Genomic DNA, 16060 nt, shown 5'->3' on the forward strand with positions numbered 1-16060 from the left:
TTCTATATTTGTTATTGTTGTTTGAATGAAAAATATTTCACTATCCTTGGTCACAAACTACTTCGCATTGATACTTGAGTGGATACTTCGAATCCTGGCGAAGCCAGGCAATACCCTCCTGCATCGTGACCAACTACAGTTTTTCGATTTACCTCCTCACAAATGGTCGGGGGGGGGGGGGGGGGGGGGGGCCGATCGTGTGGGGCCGCTAAGGTGACGGATTCCACCTTTTTTTTGAGTGGGTTAGAGATTGCCTCCGGGGCATAGCTGAATTGGTTACGATGCAACAGAGTTGCAAAAGTTGAGTGGGTTAGAGATTAGGTAAATGTACATGCGCATCGAGCTGGCAGATCAATGACGAGCTTGATACCCCCGGACTATGGTGCATTAGTAAGGCAATGGCAAAGGATGTTGGGCATCTGGGTTGGCCGCTGCGTGCGCTTCCCGATTTACCCTGGTGGTCGGTGGAAAATTTTCGTGGGATCGGGTCGGTCACCCCCAGGGATTGAGTCAATGCGACTGATTGGGATTTATCATTAGTAAGGCAATGGTGTCCCCGGGGCCATGGTGCCGCGGTAGGATATCCAGATTGTCACCCAGGCACCCGCGGTTCGATCCCCAACTACGACGTATTTATAAAAATTTTCTTTCAAATGGGGATCGCAATCAAAGGATGCTGGGCATCTGGGTTGGCCGTTGCGTGCACTTCCCGATTTACCCTAGTGGCCAATGGGAAACTTCATTGGGACCAGGCCGGTCACCCCCAAGGATTGAGTCAATGCGACTGATTGGGATTTATCATTAGTAAGGCAATGGTGCCGCGGTAAGACATCTAGGTTGTCATCCAGGTACCTGCGGTTTGATCCCAACTACAGCGTATTTTCTCTAGGTTGTCAATGCGACTGATTGCAGGAATTTTCTTTCAAATGGGGAGCGTAATCAAAGGATGTTGGCGTCTGAACTGGCCGCTGCGTGCACTTCCCGATTTACTCTGGTGGACGATGGGAAACTTCCGTGGGGCCGGATCGGTCACCCCCAGAAATAGTTAATGGGATTAACTGAGATTTATCATTAGTAAGCACACATTGGGATTTCCTATGCACTTAGGGTTCAAAACCCAAAGAACATAAAAAATTCACTTTTCTTATTTGAACCATTGGGACCGTTGAACCATTAGGTTTTCTTAGACATTAATGTAGAATTAAGGAGATGAACAGCATAAGGCCTCATCATTCTTATTCCTCAAAATTATTATAAAATCAATAACTTGTCAAAGCTTTTGATGAAGTAGTTGTGCCTTAGGATTGGTGCCTACATAAATTTGCTTTCGAAAATCTTCATCAAGTTGGTAGAGTTCACATTTTAGCTTACCTATTGTGGTGAGGTCCTGAATCACACAAGCATTAGAAGTTCTCTAGTCAATTTATTAATTACAATCAAATCGCAATGAAGCTAAGTAAATATAAAATAGATTTCAATATAATTGAGTCATTTTATTTTAACATCCCCAATCAATTTTACTTGCTCTCTTTTGCCATCTAATAAAGAGACTTTGATTGGTAACTTTGCTTCAAACTTTCCCTTAAAAGTGGCATTAGGTACACCAAGACTCTCTTTTGCCGATAATGCATTGATCTTAGGTTAGCCCCATCTAATATGGTGGTATTTTTGATCCATTTATCTCCTCTAAGGTGATGCCATGGGTTGAATTTTTCACATTCCTTCCTTATCAATTTGATGGATAACCTATTGTTCTGGCTAGATGCCTCAAACGGTCAAGTCTACCAGTCAAGAAATGTCACCTCAATCCATGCAGGTCCCGTCGGGGAGAAGAACCTGATGAAGAAAAGAACTGAACGAGCGGATTAGTGCGGCGTCGAGGATTTCCGACAAGGTCACTCCGACGCTCAAGTCAGCAAGGAGAAGTAGAGAAAATGGAGAAGGAATAGTGCTTAAAGTATATGGAAATCGAGAGCTTTTTTATACCTGTAAATGAGTTTATATACTCACTGAAGAAGACGTTCCTGCTGACATGGGAACAGACTGTGGTGGTATTTGAGGGGGCAAGTTCTGTGCATTGCTGATAGGTGAGTTGATAGGGTCGCATCTAGGGGGTAGGGTCTGCAAACCTCGTAACCGCCTTACGGCCTGGTCGTGTGGATATTCTTGTCTTTTAGCCAAGAATGGAGTCCTAGGAGGATCTAGGGAACTAGGCCTGACAACCTAGCCGTCTCCTTTATCCTGTGGCAAGGCTCGAACTCTTGATTGTCCTGTCGTTCAATTGTCCCTTAGTGGAGAGGTACCCGATCGAAGTGTTGAGCCGGAGTTGAATATAGTGATAAAGTGATTGGGCTCGTGGAGGAGATCGAGAAGGAGATTGAGTGGCCGAGTTGGTCGAGGCTGAGAGCAGGATAAGCGACCGAGTTGGCCGAGAGTAGAACTAAGTGGCCAAGCTAGCCGAGACGAAGTGGCCGAGTCGGTTGCTAAGTAGCCGAGATTAGTGAGTTAGCCAACCGAGTGACCGAGATAGCAGAGCGTACGACCGAGATGATCGAGATGTAGGCTTGAGTGGCTAAGATGATCGAGACGTAAGGTCGAGTGGCCGGACCGAGTGAAATTGCTGTTGGATCAGTCAAATATGGTTTGACTATTGACCTATTGACTTGTCAGGTCAGATCAATTATTGACCCACTTCGCCATGTTAGGCCCACAAAGATCCACTGTATCACCTATTATTTCAAAACAATTATCCTTAGTATGTCCAACCATTTTTTAATCATCACACCTTACCTTCAACATTAATATAATGGCAATTGACTCATTTATTTATGTCTTTTTTGGTATTACTTCTTCAAAGGTTAGTCAATAATATGAATTCGATAAGGTGCACAAAGAGTCTTTTGCAAAGAATCTTTGATCTCACAATCCCATAAGTATCATCCATTACCATGAGAAATTAATGCGACCCTTCTTCTTCCTTTTATGGTTGCATTCGGCCAAGACACCTTACTTAAATTTTTTTGGTAATCCAGGTATCTGATCTTTGGGTCCAATTAATTCTGGAGGTGGGTGATGCATGGCACAATCTTACAATTCTTCCATAAGGGAATTAAGAATTCATGACAATACCATTATATGCAATTAATGATAATTGCTCTTTCATGTGATAGGTGTTGTCTAGTATAACTAAAATATATCATTCTCCTCTATCATTGAGGGAGAGTTTTTTATAAAATGGCATGAGATGTATTTACGAAATCGTAATTATTATAATATTATTCATCTATCATTCACGTTGTAGTAATTAAGAAACTGTAATTACTATAATGTGAATTCAATCTATTCATCTAACATTCATGTTTTAATAGTTATAAAATTATATTTGCTACAATATATGTAGCAACTACAATTTTATAGCTATTATAAGATGTCCGATCTATTTAAAATTTAGATTGAAGATTTAAATAGAAAATAATAATAAAAAAGATAATTAAATAATTATATTCAATTGAACAGTAGAATAACATATTTTTTAATAAAAAATTAAAATATGACATCTCTTTTAAACAAATAAACTAATTAAATAAAGATTAGCTTTAACAGTCAAAAGAGAATAAAATTAAATATACATTCTTCTGTAAAAAGATGGAATCCGCCGTCTTAAAGATGGATAAAAATGAATGATAATTCCAGACTCATCCAATGAATAGCTTTCACAAGGGAATCCTTCAAAGGCTTATCCCCTTATTAAGGCAAGGATACGCAAAAGAAATTCTAGGAGGGGAGGTTTTCTCTTCTCTCCACCAAGAGTATATTTTCTTGTAGTAAACCAAGCGAGAGGAAGTAAGTAATCCCCTCACCTGCAGTACAAGTTGCTTCGAGTGTTTTCGATTGCTTAAAAACCTAGGACCATGCCTCTAGAACTTTCGGCCAAGTCCAAGAAACTAGGGTTAGGGGAAAATCCCAAGCCCATCTATGCTTGCTAAAAGTCTCCCATGTTATGCTATGTATTATGTGATGTTAGTTTGATGTTTTCCATGCTTGATGTTACTTAAAACCTAGGACCATGCCCCTTGTAAGTTTCGGCGAGGAAGTGCTTTGAGGCTAGGGGAAAGATAAAAACCCCAAACATGCTTACTAATGATCTTCCATGCCATGCTATATATACATGATGTTGACATGATGATAGCTAGACTTTATGTTAGCATGATTTCTTTATGTCACTACCTTATGTCCATGTTAACTCTATTAATGCATGCTTATGTTATGCTTATTGTATCATGATGTACATGCTTATGTTTCATGCCCACTAGGGCACACCTATGTTATGCATGTCTTATGTATGATGAAATGTCTAAGAGATGCTTCCCTATGAGTTGGGACTAAGAGCACTCTTTATGTTATGACAAGGAACATGATATGCTATTTTACTTTTGTATGGCTTGTACCGGACCCTAGCAAGGTCCATGGGATGGGCTCCTACATTGCCCCTAGGTCGACGATCGTAGTATGGGCCTAGTACGAGATGGGCTCCTACGTTGCCCCTAGGTCGACGGTCGTAGTAGCTTAGTTCCCTAGTAGGTTCGGGATTAGCTACCTCGGATCTATTTAGGGATGTGCACAAAATCATGTATGTGGTACAATACCGGGCCCTCATGTTGAGATTTATGTTTAAGTACCTATAATATATATGTTTTCAAAGAACATCTTGCATATACTCCATGCATGTTTTATGCATATCTATGTGATTATCATGCTTTAAGATGATGTACTATTGTGATAAGAATGCTAAGTTTCTATGTTTCCTAAATGATCATGTCACTACTTCATGTTTGTACTCTTGGAACATGAATGCTAAGTCTATATGTTTTCTAATGCTGAGTCTACATGTTTTATAATGCTAAGTCTACACGTTTTCTAATGCTAAGTCTATATGTCCTCTAGATGATCATGTCACTACTTTATATGAATGCTATGCCTATATGTTGTCTAAATGAACATGTCACTACTCTATGTTTAATTCATGATGTATGATTTTTGTGAGTAGGAAAGGATCTTACTAAGCCTATGTGCTTATAGTTTTCATGTTTCCCTTGTACTGCAGAAAAGGGTAAAGAATGGCTAAACTAAAGGGAGCAGCAGGAGGGGCAAAGATGTGTGTGGCAGTGGCATGGTGGAAGAGATCTGCTTTATGTTTCAAGACTTATGCATGTTCTAAAGTTTTGCATGTTAATTGTTAAGAGTTGATTACTACTTGATGCTTTTTGATGGTTGCTACTTGATGTTAACTTAGACTTGTTTTGATGGTTTATACTTGATGTGAAACTATACTCATTTTTGTTCTATGAAACCTTGAAATGTTAAGCACTTGTTTTAGTTAAAGAATTGCTAAGAACCTTCTTATCATGTTTGAATTGTTAAGTGATAGATGACTATGTACTTAGATTATACTTTGAATTCCTTATTGATGTTCATGTACTCTATACTTGTGTTTAGGCTCCTATACTTCCATTATGTTGATTATCATGAACTTGAATCAAGTAGTGCCCTTTATGAAATGACTATGCATGCTTAGTAGTCCACCTCCTACTCATAGTGTACTATAAGCTGTAGTTTTAAAAGAGCATGTAAGGTATTGCAGAAAGAAAAGCTTTAACCAATTATACACATGAATGTTAAGCATACTCACATGTTGTAGATGTTTACATGTTATATGTTTAAGATGTTAAGATATTTACATGGTTAAATGTAAATGCATGTTTCTTCATTTTAAGTTTAAATTCTTTCATTGTATATGCACGCATGTATGTTCGCGTAGCGCCGCCCTCCCTCCCCTCTATAAGTACGAGAAGGGCGGGCGTTACAGCTTAGCCGTGCCCCTGACATAATCGTGGACCGCGTGGCTCACCTCTCTGATATTTTAGAAATTCTATTAACCCCTATATTTTAGGATATTATGCTAGTTTCCCTACGTTTTAGGAAATATATTAAGGTTTTCCTATTTTTTAGGAAACTCTATCAAGACTTTAAAACTATAAAAAGAGATAAGGGGCGACAGTTACAAGGAGGGAGAGAGATTGTGAATCTCACATCTGGGGATTCCCTGATCTCATAACAAGGGATCAACGAGGAGATTGCTTCATGACACTATCATAGAGCGTAAAAGATCTATCCTGACTTGGTTACTATGAAAGTTGAAGTCGCATCAGGATAGATACATCAATGTCTCGAGAGAGAACATCGATTACTTTAGGATATACCACCTTCAAAAGTGATCTAACATTGAGATAAGAGAGGGATTCACATGTTGATTGTCAACGATACATCATGGTGAAATCAAAGTCCTAGGATTGTCTCTTAAGCTGGGTTTCTAACAACTTTTTATTCTTCTTTTTCTTAGTTTGTTTTATTTCACAATAATTCTCTCAATTCTGATACGTTTAGATAACCTCCATTATACGTAAACTGGTAAATAACTCTACGACCTTAGAGGATAATTGATAAGCACCTTGGAACGGATCACCTTGATATTTAGATGTAGGGAAGGATATTGACGCCACTCAAGAAAGATGAGAAGGTAAGTGATAAGTCATTGGGGTTTTGATCGCCACAAGTTGCCTTGATAAGATCAAGATTAGTTCTTTGCCTAAGAACCAAAGGAAGCTCTCACAATAGAGAAAACTCTGATTTCATTCTCTTAGTCTTGGATCTTGTCATGGGTCCTCTAATTCCCTTCAATGCCTCTTCCTCGGCTTTGTCTTGTAAGCTTGTATCCCCTCCTTGGTCCACATCATTCCCTCCTTCTTTAGGCGAATTCATCCTCGAACTTAGATCTTCATCACCTACATCAAAAGGACGCAAATCAGCCACATTAAATGTTTCACTAACACCATACTTACCGGGCAAGTCAATTTTGTAAGCATTGTCATTAATTCTTTCCAACACTTGGAATGGCTCATCTCCTCTTGGTTGAAGCTTTGATTTCCTTTAGGCAGGAAACCTTTCTTTTCTCATATGAACCCACACCCAATCACCGGGTTCAAGGACAACTCTTTTTCTCCCTTTATTGGCTCTATTCGCATATTGCTCCATTTTCTTCTCAATTTGAGCTTTAACTTGCTCATGAAGCTTCTTCACATATTCTGCCTTTGCTTTGCCATCCTTGTGAACTAAAGAAGAAGTGTTAGGTAAAGGAAGCAAATTAAGAGGTGTTAGCGGATTGAACCCATAAACAATCTCAAAAGGAGAAAATTGAGTAGTAAAATGGACAGCCCTATTATAAGCAAATTCAACATGAGATAAACATTTTCTCAAAACTTAATGTTCTTCTTAATAATTGCTCTAAGAAGAGTAGAAAGAGTCCTATTTACCACCTCAGTTTGGCCGTCAGTTTGAGGGTCGCATGTGGTGGAGAAAAGAAGCTTTGTTCCTAGCTTGTTCCATAAGGTCCTCCAAAAATGGCTTAAGAATTTGGTATCACGATCTGAAACAATGCTCCTAGGCATGCCATGAAGTCTTACCACCTCTTTGAAAAACAAATCTGTGATAGCGTTCCGCAAGTATACGAAATGTCGTCAAGTAATAAAAAGATCGAATCCACAGGGACCGTTGTAATACCCGTAAATTTCCTTCTATAATTCTGGAAAATAATGAATGATTGTTTGAAAAAGGGGTTTAGAATATTTTCTAAATGGCCCTTGATGACAGGATGACCCTTAGCTTTAAGGGACCATAAGTAGGCTAATTTCCCTAATGACCCTACGGTTTAAAGGTCTTGTTAAGGGCTACCCTTATAAGGGATAGTTAAAAATAAAAATAAGGATTAACCATGCTCGAATAAGGGAGCATGATGGGTTAGAGACTTGGCAATAAAGAGAAGGAAAAAGAAAGAAAAAAAATATATAATATGTGGAGGTGCTAGGAATTGATCCTTGGACCTCCAACATGAAGCAAGCCAAGACTAACCAAGGGAGATAGAATGATTTAATGAGAGAAGGATGGGGAACCATCTAGCTAAATGTTAGGAGATGGGAAATCAAAGGGAAAAGTTTTGGAGGGAGTAGTTACTAGGTAGTTATTCCCACTACCTCCCACTACTCCCATTCCCTCTCCCCCCTAAAGCCTATAAAACCTTTCCCTTGCTTGTTTTTTCTCTTTTCCCTCTCTTGGCCGAAACCCTCCTCCTTCTGCTCCTCTCCCTCACCGAAAACCCCTCTCCTTCCTCTCTTCTCCTCCACCGAAATCTTCTTCCCCCTCCTTGGTGGCCGAAAGCTACAAGAGGGAGAAGGCTCCTTCAATTCCGGTGGTGCCAAGGGAAAGGAGGAGCAAGGGTTCCTTGGTGACCGAAAATTTCAAGAGGAGAAAGGGTTCTTCCCTTCCTCCTTTCCTTGGTGGCCGGAAAAAGAGGAGGCTTAAAGGTTTTCCCTTCTCTTTCCTTTGGTGGCCGGAAGGCTTCAAAGAGGAGGAAGGCAAAGGTTTTTCCCTCCTCTCATTCTCTTTGGTGGCCGAAAGTTGAAGAGTAGGAAAGGAGATCTTCTTCTACCTCTTGGTGGCCGAAAGGTTTCAAGAGGAGAGCACTTGTTTTCTTCTCTTCACCGAGCAAAAAGAAAGAGCAAGAGGAGAGTCCTTCTAGAGGTCTAGAGGGAGCACAAAGGGAGGCTAAGGGATCTACGAAACTATATTTTTTCTTCTTTTCCTTTCGGGTAAAAAGGCCCTAAAGCACTGTAAGTTTTCCCCTCCCCTGCAACATAATGGTTCATTGAAGATTTTATGTGTTCTTGATGCTTAGGTTTGGGTTTTGAAAAGCATGAAAAGATGTGTTAGAATCTCAACTATGATGTGTTACATTAAGTTATAAACATGAATTGTTCAAGCATGACTAAAGTGTTGTCTTAGAAATGTTAAAAGAAAACTTGATGTTGTTATCATGTGGTTAAGTTAGGACTCCTTATGTTTAAGTTAAGATTCGGCCATGAAAGGATTTAATGGTTTAAAATCTTGTTAACCTAGCAAATGCTTGTATGTACCATGGGATAATTAATATGCTTTAAGGCCCTTTAGTTTAATCCACTCCATGTTATGTTTCTTAACATTCGGCCACTCATATTGGTGTCTTACACCATTCGGCCACTTCAAGTAAAGATGGGTTAGACACAAGTCCAAGCTTGATATGGATCCCATTGCATGTTTATCATGTACCAAGTTAACTTGATTAAACCTAGGCCATGGTGTATTCTAGTGGACCATTCGGCCATGCTAGGAACAAAGAGATTAAGTCACAACTCAAACTTGATGCCACCAAGAGGTAGAAGAAGATCTTCTTTCCCTTCTTCAACTTTCGGCCACCAAAGAGAATGAGAGGATCTCCCTTCCTCCTTCAACTTCCGGCCACCAAGGGAAAGGAATGAGAGGAGAGGAGAAACCTTTACCCCTTTCTCCTCTTGTAGGTTCCGGCCACCAAGGAGAAGAGAGGAAGAAGAAGCCCTTTCTCCTCTTGAAATTTCCGGCCACCAAGGAACCCTTGCTCCTTTTCCCTTGGCTTGGTGAAGGAGCCTTCTCCCTTGAAGCTTTCGGCCACCAAGGAGGGGAGAAGAAGATGTTCGGTGGAAGAAGAGAGGAAGGGAGAGTGGTTTTCGGTGGGGAGAGGAGCACAAGGAGGAGTTTCGGCCAAGTGAGGGAAAAGAGAGAAAACAAGCAAGGGAATGGTTTTATAGGCTTTAGGGGGGAGGGAATGGGAGTAGTGGGAGGTAGTGGGAATAACTACCTAGTAACTACTCCCTCCAAAACTTTTCCCTTTGATTTCCCATCTCCTAACATTTAGCTAGATGGTTCCCCATCCTTCTCTCATTAAATCATTCTATCTCCCTTGGTTAGTCTTGGCTTGCTTCATGTTGGAGGTCCAAGGATCAATTCCTAGCACCTCCACATATATATATTTTTTTTCTTTCTTTTTCCTTCTCTTTATTGCCAAGTCTCTAACCCATCATGCTCCCTTATTCGAGCATGGTTAACCCTTATTTTTATTTTTAACTATCCCTTATAAGGGTAGCCCTTAACAAGACCTTTAAACCGTAGGGTCATTAGGGAAATTAGCCTACTTATGGTCCCTTAAAGCTAAGGGTCATCCTGTCATCAAGGGCCATTTAGAAAATATTCTAAACCCCTTTTTCAAACAATCATTCATTATTTTCCAGAATTATAGAAGGAAATTTACGGGTATTACAAAACTTCATCTTAAATTATCAATCAACATTAAATTAAGATGAATACTCAATGAATAATAGGAAAATGAAAGGGATCATTGACAATTAATACCAATTATTAATTTCCTCAAGAGGAAAAAAATTGTTCTCGGAACACGATTAAATTAATTATTATAGGATAAATTTATTGAAATAGATAATCAAATTTCGATGAAAGTTAAAATGATTAATTTTAATTTTTTTAATTTATTTTTTTTATAAATGATTATGAGTTGGATCGTGTAAATTATTGTAGAGGACGAAATTCATCTTGTGCTGAACATAGAGAAGAAATTAAAAGAGTTTGCAAGCGAAGCTCTCACGAGAAGGATCGAGTCGGCTCGTTCACAGGAAGCTTCTGTTTGTTCGTCTTCTTCCGTCTTCACCCAGTTCAATGATCGCAGAGGCCTCCAGAACACCAACAGATTTCTAGAATCGAGTCGTCGTCACGATCTTCATAAAAAAAATATTAAACATGGAACGCGAGCCCCCAAAAATTATTATTTATCGGTCACACACAAAGCAGCCAGCAAATTAAATTTCACGTCGATGCTTATAAATCCGCGCGTCGTCTCCGGCGCATGCAGATCTCAGGGAAACGACCGGAGGCATGGGATTCTTCAGGGAAGCCACCGGCATCCCCGGACCAAGCGGATTCGGATCCAAATCCACCGCCGAGCAGGTCACCGCAGGCATCGACGCCTCCGGCCTCACCGTCATCGTCACCGGTATCGTACTCAGCTGCTAGCTAATTCAATCTCATCTCAATTCACTTCCTTGTGATAACGATCCTGCAGGCGGAAGCAGCGGCATCGGAGCAGAGACGGCGAGGGTGATGGCCCTCAGAGGCGCCCACGTCATCATCGGCGCGAGGAACTTGGAAGCCGCAAGCGCCGTGAAGCAGAACATCCTGCACGACGTTCCGTCCGCCAGGGTGGACATCATCGACCTCGAGCTCAGCTCGCAGAAGTCCGTTCGAGCCTTCGCCGACAAGTTCCTCGCCATGAATCTTCCTCTCAACATTTTGATGTAAGCCCTCGCTCGCTGCTTCCGCGTAATTGGATCGGATAAAAATTTGATTTTTGCATGTGTAATTTGCAGAAACAATGCCGGTGTCATGAACTGCCCTTACAAGCTCTCAGAGGATGGAATAGAGATGCAATTTGCTACGAATCACATCGGTTTGTATATGCTCGCTCCTTCTTCTTCTTCTTCACCTTAATCATCTTCTTCAAGTGACTTTGCTTTGGATTTCAGGTCACTTCCTGCTGACCAAACTACTTCTCGAGAAGATGAGAAGCACGGCGGAGAAGTCAGGAGTCGAGGGCCGCATCGTGAACCTTTCATCCGCAGCTCACATGGTGACCTACAGAGAAGGAATACGCTTCCACAAAATCAACGACAAGAAGTCGTAAGTTGACACTGGCATTTCGGCAGACACGTTCCGTGCCGTGCGAGGATCGAGATATCTCTGTTTAATCTCCTCCATCTTGTTGATTTCCTCAGATACAACGACAAATTAGCGTACGGGCAGTCCAAATTGGCCAACATATTGCACGTCGTCGAGCTCGCCAGGCGCTTGAAGGAAGAAGGAGCAAATGTGACTGCGAACGCCGTTCATCCCGGCCTGATTAGAACAAACTTGATGAGGCACTCCGTCGTGTTCGTCAGTACGTTCGTTCGTTCTCTATCTGTCTGTTGAATTTATTTAGATATAGCGAGGACAAACAAGTCGATCGTAGTCTTCTTCTCTTTGGCTGCAGCTTTGCTGAGGGCTTTCACTTGTGTGCTGTGGAAGAGCATTCCGCAGGGCGCGGCGACTACGTGCTATGTGGCGCTGCACCCGAGCGTGAAGGGAGTGAGCGGGGAGTATTTCGCGGACTGCAACATCGAGAAGCCGACGGCCAAGGCCCGGGACGAAGCCTTGGCGAGGAAGCTGTGGGAGTTCAGTGAAACACTAATCAAATAAGAAAGGGGCGTGCTCTGCTCTGCTTTGCTCTGCTGTATTGGGATCTTCTTCTACCTTTTGTCTGCTAAATGCTCTTGGCTTCGGCTTTCTACTGCATGAATGAATATTTCGCCTAATAAACTGCATGAATGAATGATCAGAAAATCTAGATGTCGATAACAAGAGATAGTGACTGTTATGGGTGTTATAATCCAGTCCGTGAAGACCAGTCTATAATTGAGACACGTTAGACGGAAGGTTGGCTTGATCTTATCTCCAACTCATTTCGACTCACTCAACTCAATCGGCAGCCCTACTTGGCCACTCATTCTGTCCACTCGAGAGCTCGACTCTCAATTCAGCTCATGCAACCGTAGCTCCAAACACCGTATCAAGAGTAAGAGCCTTAGCTCTCGACTCGTCGAGACCGCGGTCGAGCTCGAACTCCACTCGATCAAGCACTCGGACTCTAGTCAATTGAGCACTCGGATTCTAATCAATGGAGCACTCGGATTCCACTCGGCCATGTCTAATCCCGGCTCAATCTCACTCAAGGTCAATTCTCCCTTGAGATCTTACTCAACAACAGGTCGATTTCTTTTTGTCTTTCTCAGTCAGTCAAATTGTCGTCAAGAAGTTATGGGACATAACAAACTACCCCTGTTATCACAGTATGATGCTGAATGATGCGATTTCATACTATTATGATAATGATGAGACATTTTCCACATCATAATGATGGCAATGACAAAATATTTTTCACACCCTGATAAAACATATCTTCTGACAAAATCTCACCGTGTAAATATTCTTCTTAATTAACGACAAGACAAGTCGGTACGATTCTCTCTCTTTTTCCCTTATATGATCTTCTTTCTCAAGACATACAGATATGCGCAATCACATCTTAAAATGCTTCTTCCTCTAAATTTCTTCTTCTCTCTCCGATAATTAACTTGAGCGTTGGAGTGGTGGAGTCAAGATATCTCTATCCTTCATTCTCATTGTGTTGGTGCTTTGAGGTCCTGGAGCTCATTGTCTCCTTTCTCCTCGTGAAGTCAACCTTTGGTGCTGCGTGGCTAGTGATGTGTCCGAGAGATGATCTCAATCGGAACAACAGTGAGAAAAAACATGATAATTGCCAAGTGCATTATAAATTTGTCATCGAGAAATTATCTTAGTAAAATTATCTATATCTTGATGAAATTAAATATAATTCGGATTTATGGTTGCGTTTTTGTTTTTTTAATCGCCTCGGTGGGAGTTCTAATAAAAACTCCTGATCTCTATCATATCACATCAATATTAAAAAACAAAAATTCATTCATTTCTTCGCTGTCAGACAACTTCTGATAACTTATTTAAGTGACTCATTTCAGTGTAAATATATTTTATATTAGATATATATATAAGAAGGTGATGATTCAACATCTAATATTAATTTTTTTATGATTTAAAATTTAAAATTTAGAATATAATATTCAGATTAAAAAAAATAAAAATTCTAAAAAATAATATTAAATGTCATCGAGGGGGCAAAGGTAGAGGTGGTGCTTTAAATTCTCTGTTTGCCCTGTACATTTTTTTATGATTATTTCAATGACTTTTGTGGTTGAATTTAAAAAATATTATTTAGTGTAATTATTTATTTTTTACTATTTAATTAATTTTAAAAATAATTAATTTAATTTTATAAGCATTTTTATTGATCATTAGACTAAATCAAAAAGTACAGATGAATCTTGATGAATAATCTAACATCATACGTTTTTTAAACCTCTCAAGTGTAATGTAAATTTGAATTTTCATTATTTAGGAAGTTTATATCACCTTTTACCATCATATTATAGCATGCGAGCTATTTCAATGACTTAGTAATATGATTTAAGATGGGCACATATTGTTGGATCGTTAATAATTAAAAGAAACGAGATAAGGAATATTAAGATTTATGTGGTCCGGAATTTGAGCTTTTACTCTATGATATATGACTTGTAGTTGAATGGAGAATAAATATTTTTAGTAGTCTTCCTATTGCTCTTTGACTTCCTATATGTACATTCAACTTTGTTGCAGCTTTTAATTTGCTTTCTAGGGTTTATGAGTCGATCGATCCATGCCTCTAGTTGATTATTGAGTTGATTACATTAGCTTTCTACGCTACAATGGTAACCCGATCGAGTCAATTAAAATGTGCTATTAGTAAATTAATTAATAGTAATTTCTAATCATCATCCGACCAGTTTGTTAGTATCAAATCAACTACTCTCTTTTAAGATTTTTGTTAACCTATCAATCAATTAAATTAGATCACCAATCAATTAGCTGTGCATCAATCTATCAGTTAGTAGACTAACTCTTAAACAGAAACATATTCTATGACATTCTATGCAAACTTGATCTACTAGCTACTAGTTGACATTCTATTCATCCTTATCTTATCAAATATTTAGTATTTCTTAACCTGTTAGAATTTTAATTTATCAAGTATTTGATCTTTGACCTAAGTTGAGATTTGAATTTTGACATACTTGGATTTTCATTTTGAAGTATTTGATTCTCAACTTGATTTACCATATAAGTAACCACAATATAATCCTAACTTAAACTTTTGCTAAAAAGTCAAAATTACATGTCTAAAAGGGTAATTACTGATATGGCAAATTCCCAGTGGCCTTACGTGGCAGTAAAAGTCAAGAAATCAACTGACATGACAGGTCAAAAGGTCAATAGTCAATCCTCGACGGATGGACCCACATAGATCCTAAGTGGCCCTACGTGGCAGTAAGAGTCAAGGAGACGATTGACATGGCAAGCCCAGGAGTCAACAGCCCGCCTCCGTTGGATTAGCTTAACGCCCTCTACTTCTCTGAACTCAGTCTCGGTCATTCCGACCTCAGCCGCCTCGGCTCTCTCAGTCAGCACCTCGGTCATTCCGACCTCAGCCGCCTCAGCTCTCTCAGTCACCACCTCAGCCAGTCCAACCTCAACTGCCTCGGCTCTCTCAGTCATCTCAGACAGGCAGTCCCCTCTCGCTTCATAAAACGACAAAAGCTTCCAAGCGTGTGAATTCTGTCAAAGGAGCAGGATGGTTACTAGGCTATCAGACTCGATCCCCTCAATCCACCCGTGTCTGAGCCTAAGGCCAAAAGGTGAAGAATGATCAAGGTTGTCAAGCTTAGGGCGGTTACAAGGTTGACAGGCTCCGTCCCCTAAATACCACACTGCAGGTTCATTAGCAATGCACAGGATCTGTCTCCTCAAGCCCAACTAGAGTCTGCCCCCATGTAAGCGTGGAGATTCTTTCTCGTAAGTATATAATCCTTCGACTCGCAAGTATGATCTCTCTCGAATTATGATGAACTTCATACATACTCTTTCTTCTTGACTGACTTGAGCGTCAGAGTAACCTGCCGGAAATCCCGACACCCTGCTAATCCGCTCGTTTAGTTTTTTTCTTCCTCATGTTCTTTTCACCAGCATGGTCCACATCGATTGAGGTGGCATATCTTTGACTGATGATTTAACCGTCTACGTCATCCAGTCGGAACAATTACATCAACAAATTTTCCTTTTTGATATTTAAGTTAGGTCTTATAAAAGCAATTTCCATGTTTAGCAATTTACTTCTTCTCAATTTCAATCTAACTTCTTTCCCTTCTCCCAAATTTCGATTAACTTCTTTCACGTAAGTGAGATGCTCAGATTACTCGAGGGCAAAAAACTTAGATAGAGAAGGAGTTTGATGGACTTAAGGGCGGGGAGTCCAAACCGAGAAGATATTTAGATGACTCAAGGGTAGGAGGAAGCTCAGTTGAAGAACAGCTGAAGTTCTAAAATGTTGTATTAATACAATTTAGATTCTAGGAAA

General features: G+C 40.1%; 1 pseudogene; it reads left to right on the forward strand.

Annotated features, from left to right (window-relative positions):
• Positions 1-10784: 10784 nt before the first annotated feature.
• LOC141831514 (short-chain dehydrogenase TIC 32 B, chloroplastic-like) lies at positions 10785-12316 on the forward strand (annotated as a pseudogene).
• Positions 12317-16060: the final 3744 nt, after the last annotated feature.

Source organism: Curcuma longa, chromosome 7, assembly GCF_044706935.1.
Source record: "Curcuma longa cultivar G26 ecotype Majalengka, Jawa Barat chromosome 7, ITB_CL_G26_1.1, whole genome shotgun sequence".
NCBI classification, from domain to species: domain Eukaryota; kingdom Viridiplantae; phylum Streptophyta; class Magnoliopsida; order Zingiberales; family Zingiberaceae; genus Curcuma; species Curcuma longa.